Genomic DNA, 15,016 nt, shown 5'->3' on the forward strand with positions numbered 1-15,016 from the left:
CCCGTAGAAAGTAGATGGAAGTTTTAAATTTTAATGTTTTTTTTGGTATTGAAGGTATGGGCGCATATGAATGTTAAGTATGGCATACGAAGTACTTTGTAATGTTATATATTTTTTTTGGTGTTGACCATGTTTTTGTAATGAGATGTAGAACACATGCGTGGATTAAAAAAATATAACGAGCCAAATGAAAAAGAGCTCGTGTGTTGTAATGTTTTTGTGGGGCATCGTAAAACGGAAGAGCAGCGAAAAACTATGGTGTTTTTGCACAGCAGTGCATTATGTAATGAAACGAGCATGAATCTCATGTGTCGGGTGAGAAACATATAATTTTTGTATGCATATGTAAATTTTTATTACAGCAGTAAAGTGTTTTTCACAGCAGTGAATGTAAAAGGGATTTTACAGCAGTAAACCCAGCTTAGTAAATTCTCAGGTGAAAACAAAGTTTTGGTTGAATGTTGTTTTTGGTAAATCCCTCTCAGTAAAAGAGGATGAATATGTAAGTGATTTTTGTCTTAAATGAATACAAATGTTTTTATGGTGGTGAAATACTCTGTTTCTCAGTAAATTTTTTTTTTTAAGCCTCCCTGTGCACAAAAGGATCCTGGAGCAAAGGAAACAGAGCATTGTCTGTGTGGTGTGTAATTTGTTTGTTTTTGGTATTTTCCCATCAAAAATACCCAACACATACTATCTCCTACCATCGTATCCACGCATATGTCTAACCCCAATATCTGGAACAAGTATTTAGATATTATGCATTGGGCCACAATTCACATAAAGATGTTGATTGCTATGATGAATTTGAAGTTTTTTTTCCTATCTGAAAAGAGGTTGCAGATTGCTGAATTAGACGGAATGTTCATAGACATCAATTTTACAAAATTTTCTAAAATCTATAATCAAATGTATTTTGCAAAAAATCTATAGTCAAATTACGTGGAGATGTATAATCAAATTACACTCGAATGAAAACAACTAACCTTCAAAACATAGTCCTTCGTAACACTGGTTCCTTGTTCCGCTATTGCTGTTGCCTGCGCGCGCACACGCATATATATATATATATATGTTCAACCGTTCATGCTATTTATATCAACTACGCCATTTTTCATTAAAAACCATTAACTAAATTTAAAACTACATCATTCTTGAAGTTGATACCTTCATGAAAACATCAATATCGGCATCTGGTCTCACGCCTAGTTGTTCCTCTCTTCTGGAAAGCTCAGTTATCACATCTGCAGCCATCTTAATCATGAGGAATTAAAGCTTGAAGATAATATTAAACACAGATATAGATATTTTCACATAAATATAGATATTTTCTCTCAACTTACAGAAATGAGGATCTGTAATAACGTAGTGAATTTGTAGTGTAGATTTTATCAACAAATAATTTGATAATGTATATTTAGCAATGGGATTACTTTATATGAGTTACAGATTCAAAAATATTCTGAATTTTATAATGTATATTTAACAATGGGATTACTTTATATGAGTTACAGATTCAAAAATATTCTTAATTTTATAAGAAACTCTATAATAATTTTCTAGAATATTTTGAATATTGAATTAGAGTGGGTAATGCTGTTATTCAGAATATTGTAAAATCATGTTGAGCTCCAATTTAACGATGTAATAAGATTAGATTCAACAATGTAAATGCTGACCAGGAGCATAAGCATCTATAATAGGAAAATAAAATACCATATCTTGAACCAACGCCTTGGCAACAAGCCGAAAAGTTGAGTGTTTCTTTAACAGTCAATTCTCCCATATGGGTATCTTGCTGACTGATGTAAGCGGAAGTCCTCTCTGGCACGAATTCGTTGAGGGCATGTCCATTATATGTAACTCCTCCTTCAACCTGAACGAAAACCTCATACAAAATAAATTCAATCTCCTTGATTAAATATAACACCATGAATCTGAAATTTGGAATAAAAAAAAAATTAAAATCAGATGGATACAAACTAAGTCCATTATAAACACTATTATGATAAAAATTTAATATTTTACAATCCAAATAAAGATGACAGATTTGAAAGCATTCTTACTTTCAGAGTGCTTTGACGCCTTCGTGCAAGTGCCAAGAGCAGAGTAGTCTTTCCCGAGGCAGGAGGCCCAAGAAGCAGAGTCAATATTCATGATTTTAATTTGACAAACAACATATCAGCCCAGAGATTCCATCGACATAAATTCCAAGTTAAATATCATTCAAGATATCTATTTACCTGCCGGGTTGAACGATACCGTTGATATTGTGAAGAAGTATTAATTTTTTCTTCATGGTCTCTCTCAACCGAAGCTTTCCCAAAGCATCCTACGGTCAACATCCCATAAATTTATGTCACAGGATATAGAGGACTTACAAGGAGTCGGCTTATTCACGCCACCGCCATAAGTGTCCTTTCACCCTTTGCCTGTTTGTGTTCCCAAAGGAGGAGGAAGATCAGATCCGAGCTCTGCGCAATAACTGCTCACCTACAGCATTAAAGAAGAAGCATGGCCGAGAAGGAGAGTACCAGCCTCGAGCCAGCCGCAACATTTATCAGTCTTGGGTTTCAGCGCAACCGACTCAAGAAATACAACAAAAGATCAGATTTGTTCATTATGTGCAGCAGAGACTCTGTGAGAGAGTTGAGGCGGTTGATGGATAAGTTATGACCGCTTCCTGCACTATATATGTGTAGAGCCACAGCAGTGTTAACTTCTCTACAATGTAGCGCAGCAGCACTCAAATGTAATTTCTGTGTGTTTAAGAAAGAATGTGCAGCAGCACGAGCTCACATGAATGAAGCCCTCTTGCACAGCAGTGCAGGCACTGAAAAGTAAGAGAGAGGCGCAGCAGCGTAAGGTTAGAAGAAGTTGTTTTATGCACAGCAGTGCAGTGATAAACAACAGTGATAGACAGAGTTACTGAGACAGAGCGCTGGGACAGCAGTAGATAGCAAAGGGGAGCACGCAGTGGTGTGAAGTTTTGCAGGGCAATACGCTGTAGCGCGTATGTGCAAGAGGAAGATGTAATGAACAACAATTCTTTGTGTTCGCTGTGTTTTGGAACAACAATACATTCTACAAACGTGTTTCAGCAACTGTCTGCCAGATGTTGAAACACGCGTTACAACAACTGTCTGTGTATTTCAGATCTGTCTGCCCGTTGCTGTAACAGCTGTAACAGCAACTGTCTGTAGACACAGATTGAAGTGCCTCTGAAGAAGGCATGTTGGTGAATCCCTCTGTCAAGGGGAAGGTGCTCTTAAGCACAGTCCTTGGTGAATCCATCTATTAAGAGGAAGATGCTCTCGCTATGTTTTGGAGCAGCAATGCATTCTACAGGCGTGTTTCAGCAACTGTCTGCCAGATGCTGAAACACGTGTTTTAGCAACAGACTTTGTGACTGAAACTGTGTGTTTCAGCAACAGCCTGTGTGGCTGAAACTGTAATTTTCTGAGATAGCAGAAATTGGTTTGTGGAACTAAAGCGTTCCTGTTGTAATCCCTCTGTCAAGAGGAAGATGCTTTTCAGCATAAATCTTTTGTGAAAATCCCTCTATGTGAGGAAGACGAACTTATATCAGTTGGTTTACTGTTTATGAATACAAGTTAATTTTTTCAGTTGCTGCAACACCAAACTACGTTGCTGCAACACCATTTCCAGAGAACGAATTTTTCTATTTTTCTGTGCAAAAACAGAGTGCAAAAACAGAGCAATTTTTGTCTGTTTGTTATGGAATTTATCAGAAAATTCCAACATGGTATCAGAGCTAGTCCAGGCTCTTTGAAGTGTCAAAGAAGCTGAAGGAAAGATTTCTTGCAGCAGCAACTTCTCCAGCAGCGTGAAGACTCAGCCAAGAAAGAATCTAAGTGCAAGGAATGGCCAGCGTTAGCACTAGCGTGGGTATGATTGAACGCCCAACAGTTGAAATTAAAAGGGGAGTGTTGGAATATTAATTCCAACTGCCGTGCAGCAGCAGCGAGCCGCAATAGAGGACTTACAAGGAGTCGGCTTATTCACGCCACCGCCATAAGTGTCCTTTCACCCTTTGCCTGTTTGTGTTCCCAAAGGAGGAGGAAGATCAGATCCGAGCTCTGCGCAATAACTGCTCACCTACAACATTAAAGAAGAAGCATGGCCGAGAAGGAGAGTACCAGCCTCGAGCCAGCCGCAACATTTATCAGTCTTGGGTTTCAGCACAACCGACTCAAGAAATACAACAAAAGATCAGATTTGTTCATTATGTGCAGCAGAGACTCTGTGAGAGAGTTGAGGCGGTTGATGGACAAGTTATGACCGCGCCCTCTTGCACAGCAGTGCAGGGACTGAAAAGTAAGAGAGAGGCGCAGCAGCGTAAGGTTAGAAGAAGTTGTTTTATGCACAGCAGTGCAGTGATAAACAACAGTGATAGACAGAGTTACTGAGACAGAGCACTGGGACAACAATAGAGAGCAAAGGGGAGCACGCAACAGCGTGAAGTTTTGCAGGGCAATACGCTGCAGCACGTATGTGCAAGAGGAAGATGTAATGAACAACAGTTCTTTGTGTTCGCTGTGTTTTGGAACAACAATACATTCTACAAACGTGTTTTAGCAACTGTCTGCCAGATGCTGAAACACGTGTTACAACAACTGTCTGTGTATTTCAGAACTGTCTACCCGTTGCTGTAACAGCTGTAACAGCAACTGTTTGTAGACACAGATTGAAGTGCCTCTAAAGAAGACATGTTGGTGAATCCCTCTGTCAAGAGGAAGGTGCTCTTAAGCACAGTCCTTGGTGAATCCCTCTGTTAAGAGGAAGATGCTCTCACTATGTTTTGGAACAACAATTCATTCTACAGGCTTGTTTCAGCAATTGTTTGCCAGATGCTGAAACACGTGTTTCAGCAACAGACTGTGTGACTGAAACTTTGTGTTTCAGCAACAACCTGTGTGGCTGAAACTGTAATTTTTTGAGATAGCAGAAATTGGTTTGTCGAACTAAAGCGTTCCTGTTGTAATCCCTCTGTCAAGAGGAAGATGCTTTTCAACATAAATCTTTTGTGAAAATCCCTCTATGTGGGGAAGATGAGCTTATATCAGTTGGTTTACTGTTTATGAATACAAGTTAATTTTTTCAGTTGCTGCAACACCAAACTACGTTGCTGCAACACCATTTCCAGAGAACGAATTTTTCTATTTTTCTGTGCAAAAACAGAGTGCAAAAACAGAGCAATTTTTGTCTGTCTGTTATGGAATTTATCAGAAAATTCCAACAAACTGGAGTTGGCAACTAGAAGGTTGTTATTATTATAAATTTAAATATATTAAATATTGATTTGTTTACCTTTAGACCCCTTAACAGGTCAACATCCCATAAATTTATGTGCCGGGAAAAAAGAAAAGACCCAAGTTGGCAACTAGAAGGTTATTATTATTATAAATTTAAATATAATAAATGTTGATTTGTTTAGCTTTAGATCTTTAATACTATACCTAATTTTTTTAGGTCAGTGACAGATTTTATTGATCCTAAGGACATGAAAGACGTCTAGGTTATTCCTTGTTTATGTGGGACTCTCTACATTGGTGGGATAGGGCACTCCATTAATCAAAGGATTGACAAGCACTCAATTGACATAAAACATGGGAGGATCCATTCTTCCGCCTTGGCAAAACACCAATAAAAGACTAAGCATCAAGCCTTGGCAGAACACACATAAAATACTAAGCATCACATATCTATTGAGGAGGATTTTGTTATTGCCAAGATTGTCCCTTTTCATCGCATGAAATTTAGGGACGTAGAACATGCGTAAAAGACTAAGCATCAAGCCTTGATAAAACACGCATAAAAGGCTAAGCATCACATATGTATTGAGGAGGCCTGTGTTATTTCCAAGATTGTCCCTTTTCATCACATGAAATTTAGGGAGGACGAGCAATCTCAATAGGGATGATGGCTAGAAAATTAGCAACTACTAGATGCCTGACCTAGCAATCTCAATAGGGATGATCGCTAGAAAATTAGTAGATGTTAGAAATCTCAGTAGGGATGATGGCTGGAAAATTAGTAGCTATTGGATCCTACCCTTTCTTCTTAGCCCGCCCCCGCTCCCTACCCGTTGTGTTGTCTTTTAGTAAGTTCGTCTCTGTTTTTTTTTCCCAATTCCTCCTCGTCTTCTATTCTGTCTCTACTCTTTGATTTCTCAACACATTTTTAGTAATCTTATATAATTTTTCTAGTTCCCTTCTAGATCAGAAATAAGAGCAGAATGGTTCCATTTTATTATGTATTATAATTCCTTTTTAATTAACTTAATTATTATTATTTGTTTATAATAACTATTATTATTATTTAGTTAATATTATAACTATTATTTATTCTTATTATCTAGTTAATATTATAACTATTATATTATTAATAACTATTTTTCAATAACTAGTAATAACAATTAATAATCTTTCTCCTAAGGGTTATAATTAGACACATTGGATTATTTAACTAACTAACTAACTACATTAGTTAATCTTCTAATAAATCATTTAGTCCAAATACTATTAATATTACAATATTAAATATTTATGCCTTTCAATAAAATGAGCTAATTATAAATATTATCTCCTTTCTGCTAGGGGTTGTACTAGAAATGATTAAAAACCAAATTAGTTATTTTTTTAATAAACCTTTACTACTTATTCATTTATAATATTAAGGGTTATAATTAAATAAATTTGGTTAAGTTAGTTATTCTTCTAACAGATTATTATTTGATTTATTCCATATACTTTTAATATTATAATATTAATATTTGAGCTTTTAAATAAAATAAAATTAATTATAAATATTAACTTAATTAGTAATCATATATTCTTTCTCCTAAGGGGTAGTAGTTGAAATGATTAAAAGCTATATTAGTTTTACTAATAAACCTTTATTATTTATATTTATTAAAACGTTTGATTTATATACAATTATTCATTAATATAGTTCATTGATAGTATTAAAAATAGCATAACTAACTTATAAATTATCGAAACTAATCCTCCCTATCCCTATTCCTTGGTCAAGTCAAGTCAAATATAGCCTGTTGTCCCTGTCCCTTGGTCCAGTCTAGTCAAATGGTCATTTCCGAGTCTCTTATAGCTATATCCTAGTCAAATATAGACGTTGGATGATCTTCTCTCTCTATTTAACATACAACAGTCGTTTCCTAGTAAAATATAGACGTTGGATGATCTTCTCTCTCTATTTAACATACAACTATGATCTGGTTCTTCAACTTGTCATGACCATGAACCACACTTGTTGATTCATCTTCTCTCTCTATTTAACATACAACCATGCACTGGTTCTTCAACTTGTCATGACCATGAACCACACTTGTTGATTCAAAATGCGTCAACAAATAATTGATAATTTGATTTACGCTGAAACCCCTATCATATACTTCTTATAGATCACATACTTGTTATGGATCATAGAATCCTCAATTCTACATATGATTATTATTATTATAAATTTAAATATATTAAATATTTTATTTTTCACATATTTACCTACATTAGTAACAACAATGTTTATGATAATATTTATGATTATATACAGACAAGAATTGTGAGCACTAGTTTGTCATCAGTTCAATATAAGATTTCATCTCAAATTCAAAATAATGACCTTGTGAAAAAGTAAAATATATTAAGAATAAAAGTTTAAGAATTTTTATTAATTTTTTTTTTTAATTAAATTTATATAAAAAAATCAATTTTAGCTAAATATATAAGGACATTTTTATTTATAAAATAGAATGAATTTTAATGATTATATCTAAAAATTATAAATATTAATTAAAAAAATATCCATAATTATTTTACAAATAATTATAAATTATTTCATTATAATACAAAATTTTAGAATACAATATAATAAATTAAAAAAATTAAATCAAGCTAAATAATTTAAATCAAACAAAAACCTCTGTTTTTAATTTTTTTTCAAAAGTTTCATTATATTTTTCTTTTTCTTAAAGATTATTTTGAACCTCTTCCTTATGCTTTTCTTTCTCTTTTTATTTGTTTTTTTTAATTTTCTTTCATTTTAATTTTTCCAAATTTTATAAATTATTATAAATATTTATAACAAAGCAATGTTTATAATTTCTTTTTAAACCAACAATCATAAATTAAGCTATTTATAATATAAAAATTTAATATATATATATATATATATAACATCTTTTAAGTAAACAAATTTTTTTTAAATCAATGAAAACTTTTTCCTTCCATTCTTTCCTCTGTTAATTTTGCCAGATTTTACAACTTTTCAGATTATGTTGAATTTGCTAAGGTACGTGCATCATGATCAATTGTTTTAGGAAATAACTGTATAGAATGTAGAAAACATTTAGAAATAATTGTGTAGAGTGCGGGAACCATCTGAAGTTTGCAGTGCGCATTTCCAACGCTTTGTTTATAATGATAAGTGAAATATAACTTAAAATGTCTAACGTTTTTTACACTTTTTTTCATAAGGAACTGAAAATAATTGTCTAGAGTGGAGGAAACTTTTAGAAAGGAGTGTACTAAACTTTTAAAAAGAAGTGTAGGAAATGTTCAAAATCTTGAGTGGACATTCTGAACATATTCTGGTCACTGATGATGGTGAATAACCTTGAAATATTTAATGTTGCTTACATATTTTACAATTATTTTCCCAAAAAAATTACTCAACAATATGGTTTCCAATTGTTAAAACCAACCAATTCTATATTTAATCTGAACATATTACCTCGACCATATTGACACTCTAGTTAATTAAGGATGGCAATGTCCGACTGTTGGAAGAATCACCGCACCTCTATAGAATCCGTAATTTCCACCCCGGGAATCCTAGTTACTGGTTTATAATGTTTACCAACACCTGCGGGTTTTGGTGTAACGGCAAACCTCCACATGGTATCAGAGCTTGGACCCAGGTTCGATTCCCCCAAGTTGCGTTTGAGGGGGGGTGTTGGAAGAATCACCGCACCTCTATAGAATCCGTAATTTCCACCCTGGGGATCCTAGTTACTGGTTTATAATGTTTACCAACACCTGCGGGTTTTGGTGTAACGACAAATCTCCACACCCACTAGCAATGTAAATATCAGCAGAAATATTCGAATGTTGGAAATGGATCTCAGTCTCCGATGAGATAATTCCCGCTCTGAGTACCACAAGCAAAAGATGATGACATTACAGACAAATATGGGCACAACAACCTGAAGGAAATTAAAAAAATTAAAAAGAAACGCAGAAAGTGTAAAATGATGAGAACCTGTCGAGTCTGTGACGAAGTTTGAGCAGAAAGCGTTGATTATCCTCCTCCGGAACTCCTAGGAGTCCGTCAATTAGTTTCTTCCCAGCTTCAGGTGGGATATTTGTGTCATCGATCTTCTTGGGACCAGAGGCGATGGAGTGATTGTTTACAGGGTCGTTCAGTATGGATGTTCTAAGACATTCACATGTGGGAAGCCTCTCCATGGTTGCCCATGCCACCGCCTCGTCCTCGCATCTTCCCGCTATTGAGCTCGATGACACACTGGGGAATCGATCGCTGTCTCCAAACATATTTGATCTGCCAGAGCTCAATATGCTGCTTCCCATTTCCTCCCGCAATTCACTGAATAATCATGAGCTACAAATGGGGTGAGAGTAGTCGAGACGATGATAAATTGAGCATCTAGCTGCTTTAGCAGTTTTGACGGACTTGTGTTAAAGATGCGTGTCGCGTGGACCCAATGAATAGATGTCAACCTTGATAAAGATGCGAACCACGTGGGCCCGAGGCACAAATATCAACCTTGACGAAGTTGCAAGTCACGTGGACCTAGGGAAACTCCACAGTTAAGCGTGCTTGAGCCATAGGTGATCTGGGATGGGTGACCTCCTGGGAAGCCCTGGTTACCAGGTGCAAGTCCCGGAAGTGAAGATTGACACTATGTGATCCATTTCACTAGTTTCAATCCCATTTCTTCATTCCTTTGAGCATCACCCGATGTAATGAGTGCTAAGTGAACTATTCAAAAATTGTGAGAAATTAGTCAGTTACGACTACCTCTCATGGAAATGGTCATGCATGAATGAATTATTTAATGCATTTGAATCTCAAAACGATATCTGATATAATGCACCGCGTAAACCACCTAATACTTAAATTCAAAAAGAGTGAATGGATCTCTACTTGAATGGTTCATGAGGCACAATACTTGTTAAGGTTTTGCAGATGGGGTAGCAAGCTAAGTGGGCTTGATTTTGGGGAAATCTCCACAATTAAGTGCGCTTGAGCCAGAGGCGATATGGGATGGGTGACCTCCCGGGTTGTCTTGGTTACTGGGTGCAAGCCCCGGAAGTGATGATTGATGATATGTGATTCATTTCACTAGTTTCAATCCCATTTCTTCACCCCTGTGAGCATCACCTGATGCAATAAGTGCTAAGTGAACTGTTAAAAAATAATGAGAAATTAATCATATCTAATATAATGCACTGCATAAACCCCCTAATACTTGAAATCAATCTAATGTAATTTTATTAAAATGTTGAGTAAATGGTTAAGATAAATTTAAGATGCAACACTTACACCTGCATTCTAGGTGACTTAGACTCAAGGAGTGAAAGTATCTAGCTCATGAAATAACACCTATGAAGTTGTGAAGGGGGAGCTTGGTGTAGACAGAGGATGAATTTCATGTGACATTGAAAGTAACCTTGGAGTTTAAATCATTTTTTTTTATTCAACAATTTCATTCTTCCGTTTTGTTATTAATTGATGGATGAAAGATTGTTATGGCTTAAACTTAATTAATGTGTGCAATGTACTTAACGTTGATGTCTCTTGGTGGTTATTAGAACATGGCAACAATTATTCATTTGTCATTCCTTCTCATTGTCACAATTGGTTCAAGAAATCTAGAGCTCCATGGTTTTTTTATTTTATTTGGTTTTCTCTGTATTAATCCCTTGGATCTTTGGTTGTTATGGATAAGAAATATAGCTTGGCCATTTCTCATATGTTTCAGTGTGCTTTTGAAGCAAATGTGTCATTGATGGGGTCTGGCGGCATGAATCCTTAGGGAAAGTTAGATGCATAAGTCCAAGCCTAGAATGCCACAATTATCTTCCACTCTACCACGCCCCCTAAAATTTGTGACTAAATTCATCAACTTGAAGCTTCTACCACTGTTGGCCAACAAGCTTATTCTAATTCATAACTCCAATTTCAAGTAGCCAATTTGGTTCCTAACCTTGAACATACCATGAGAAGATAAAGTCAGTACCTAAACATGATCACTCATGAGTGGTAGATCAAAAATATTAAGGACAAGGTCCTAAAGGACAAACATGAAGAAAAAAGTAATATAGTCTCTTCTCTGAATGAAAGAATATAAGGAAAATACCTTCTAGCAGAGTTTCTTACAGAAGCCCCTATAAAAATAACCGAAAAATCCGTCTCGAGCAGAGGTCACTAGCGGAAGTGGGCCGGTGGATGTTTTAGCATAAGCTTTTTGAAGGGTGCATCTAGAATATACGAACACACTGGTGCTTTATTATCCATACAAACATTGATGCTACAAATAACATGGTGCACCATCAAAAATTTATTTTAATAAAAAAAAAAAAAAAACAATGTGCTAAATAAAATAACGCACCAATGCTTGAACGACCGATATCAATTGTACCCTCCACATAGTAAAATCTCTCAGTGCATACAAGTAAGGAGCACCGCTATAGTTTTAAATTTCAGAGAAATGTGCTTCTATTTTCTAGTGAAGGCCGATTGTAGTACTCTTAACAAAATGCCCTGAGGCATCTTCGAAATATCACTACTAGGTGGTTTTTAAATTCTATGAAAATAATGGTGCTATAGTAAAAAAACAACATCAGTGCAGTACCTGTAGAGAAACACCCCAGGGAATCTCAGGAAAAGCATTATGATATTTTTTAATTAAAAAGATGTGGTGTTTTTGGATATATCCCGCAGAGGTGCATTTCGAGAAGTGTCGTGGATGAGCATTAAATAAAAAATCCCTCCTCGTCATAATTTTAATTTCTATGTTCTACAATGCAGAAGAGCTCTGAAGCACAAATTCCACTCTTGCCACATGAAAGCACCCTGGCATCAATGCTTCTCTTTCTAATCATCCTTTTGTACTGTGATCCGTATTGTTTTCATTTTTTTCAAACCGTCCAAAAATTTATTTTTCTCAAGTATGTGTCCATAATGTCCCCTCGAAGAGAAAATGTACAGGTGATGTCTATGTTTCTTTGTAATTCAATTTTTTAGCAGATTATAATTGTAAATTAGGCTAAATTTTCCACTGTTTTTCAATTTATTTATTTTATCACGTGGGCATTCAATACATGCAGCATGCATGCACCAACAACAATACACCCTGTAAATTTACAAGGTGCACCACAATTCGTTGCATGAACATAATGCATTGACCTTGTTGCAGTGTTTTTTGTAAACTGAAACACGACATTATTGATGCGACAAACTGTACATTGGTGCATAACACCGGGTTCTTTTATATTTACCAAACACATGACAAAATTAATATCTAAAAATATAGCCATAGCTTGGCGCGTTCGATAACTTGAACATTCTATATCGGTGCGATAATGTTATACATGCACACTAGTGCACAAGCATGTCGCACTGCGATAAAAACTTCAATTTGTGAACCAACAACGGTGCATGATACTTATGTGTGAGCCGATAGTTGTGCAGTTATAGTTTAAAGTGCACCGACGCGAGCGCATGAGTGTGTTTTGTGCGCACAAGTATTTTCTTTTAAATGAAAGTTATGTTTCCATATCCTTAAATACATGATTCAGTTAATAAATAAAAAAATGCATTTTATGTATGAGGTTGATTTAATTTATATGTAAATCATGTAAAAAAGATGTCAACAGAAGGAGCAATAAATGGAGTCAGAGCAGTAGGCGGACCCATACAATATGGTCTAACACATGGCAGGCCAGAGTGAGAGAGAGATTTATACCATCTTGCTATCACTGTAGTGAACCGAGTGCTCTTGAGGAATGTAGGCCTCCTCCAGTACTCTCATGAGGCTACATCCCTAAAGGCGCACTCTAATCCTAGGAACAAGATTTCGATTTCATTCCGACAACATGCTATAGACCCATTGAGGAGAACATATACTTTATCACTGACCTATCCAGGAGACAGGGGGATTTTACCTAGTTCCCTGATGTCCCCCCATGGTGTTGCAACCGAGAGTCAGCTTGCATACACTCAGAGATATGTCGAGGCTTATGTGGTCCATCCATTAGATTTTCAGATCCATGGTGGACAGCTAAAGATTTCATCTTTGGTTGCAGATGAGGTTTGGTGCCTCTCATTATTAGTCATGACCATTTTACACTATAGTAGTGATGGGAGGCACATTAGTTTCCCTCTTTTGTATTATGTTGATTCTTTGATTTAGATGCCATGTTGCATCAGATGGTATGCCATTTCTTTGAGGCAATTTTGCATAGCTTTTCAAAGATGTCGTGCATTGGAACATGGAAGGGAGACCGCTTTCCATTCAGTTTTGAGCTTTATTTTTTTATTATTTTTTAGAGGTTTCCAGAGATGAGGCCTACATTCGACTTTTTCCCTCATACGTTGATCATTAAGGTCTCAATGTGCATGTGGGGGCTTATGATGCCCAAGAAGGGCGTTATATATTTTTCGGCGAGGATTTCTCCCGAGGCAGTGACCCTACTTGCTAGTGAGGCTGACAATGCATTTTTCATGTTGAATTTCCGTACATGGTGATTGATTTGAGATGGTGTTCCAACATCTTCTTCATAGCAGTTGAGCCTCCAAATGATAGAGGTAATATTAATGTTTTATTTAAATTAATGTAGCTGCATTTTCTTGTACTTTTAATGAATTAGAATCAAATTTATTCTAGCATGTCCTTTAACTTGTGTCATTAAATTGTTTAATGAAACTGTCTTATTATTTTTATGTGTTATATATTTTGTAGACATTGACACTTTCGATGGGGACATGCCTCCTCCCCGATCGGATGTAGGAGGAGATTAGGAGATGGGCAAGGCCCAAAAGGGTGAGGCACATTGTCAGGGGGGCATGGGTGTCCAGAGTTGTAGGTCTAGTTTGCGTGTTTAGATGAAATAGTATGAGATATTGGCTAGAGTTTTATTTGATCCGTGATTCCTTCCTGCGAGAGATTGAGATATCACCGTGGATCCTTGTTTCGTGGGTCTGCACAAGGACTGGACTAGATAGATGATGTCTCTTGTGTGTCATATAAATGGGGATAGTAGGGTACTGACAATGATGAGGTTGTTGGTGGTGATGATGATGATGATGATCATGACGGTGCAAATCATGGTTCTTCTAGTAGTACCACCGCATCGAATCATGGCCACAAGGGTGTCAGTGATCCATATAGCAATACACCTCCTCAATCACCTGATGATGAGATGCCAAAGCTAGAGGATGTGCCTCATGTTTCTCTTCACAAAGTAGACCAACCATCTCCTCCTCCAACTCAGAGTTCTCCAAAACGCATTGAGGGCGCAAATGTGGTTGACTATCCACCTCCTTTTCCACCTTAACTGAGTTCGACAAATGTTGATCATGTAGTAGTTGACCATCCATCGTCTTCTACTATATAATAGCTTGGCACAAAGTCTATTTTATCAAATATTTGATTGCACTTAATTAGTAAAATATTTCATTACTGACATGGAAAAAATAATTAAAGTTGAAATAATTTCGTCAGTTCTTAATAAGATGAAAATGTGTAACTCATTGAATTTTTAATATAAAATATTAACTAGTAATTTCCCCTAAAGGTTCAAAGATACAACAATGCAATACAACACGCCTACATGCCTTCGATATTATTGCAAAAACGTTGCAGAAAAGGAATGATAACAACCTAAAGGATGGAGGATCGAGGGGAGGAAGTGTGCAACAGTCTCACACTTGGACTGATGCTTGCCTCATA

At 36.0% G+C, this 15,016-nt stretch overlaps 1 pseudogene; it reads right to left on the bottom strand.

Moving 5' to 3' along the window:
• The window catches only part of LOC149168942 (ABC transporter G family member 39-like), a 64,704-nt pseudogene extending 55,075 nt beyond the window's left edge, over positions 1 to 9,629 (bottom strand).
• Positions 9,630 to 15,016: the final 5,387 nt, after the last annotated feature.

Source organism: Pinus tabuliformis, chromosome 4_2, assembly GCF_031772625.1.
Source record: "Pinus tabuliformis cultivar Carrire ecotype Pingquan chromosome 4_2, CPIR1, whole genome shotgun sequence".
Taxonomy (NCBI): Eukaryota; Viridiplantae; Streptophyta; class Pinopsida; order Pinales; family Pinaceae; genus Pinus; species Pinus tabuliformis.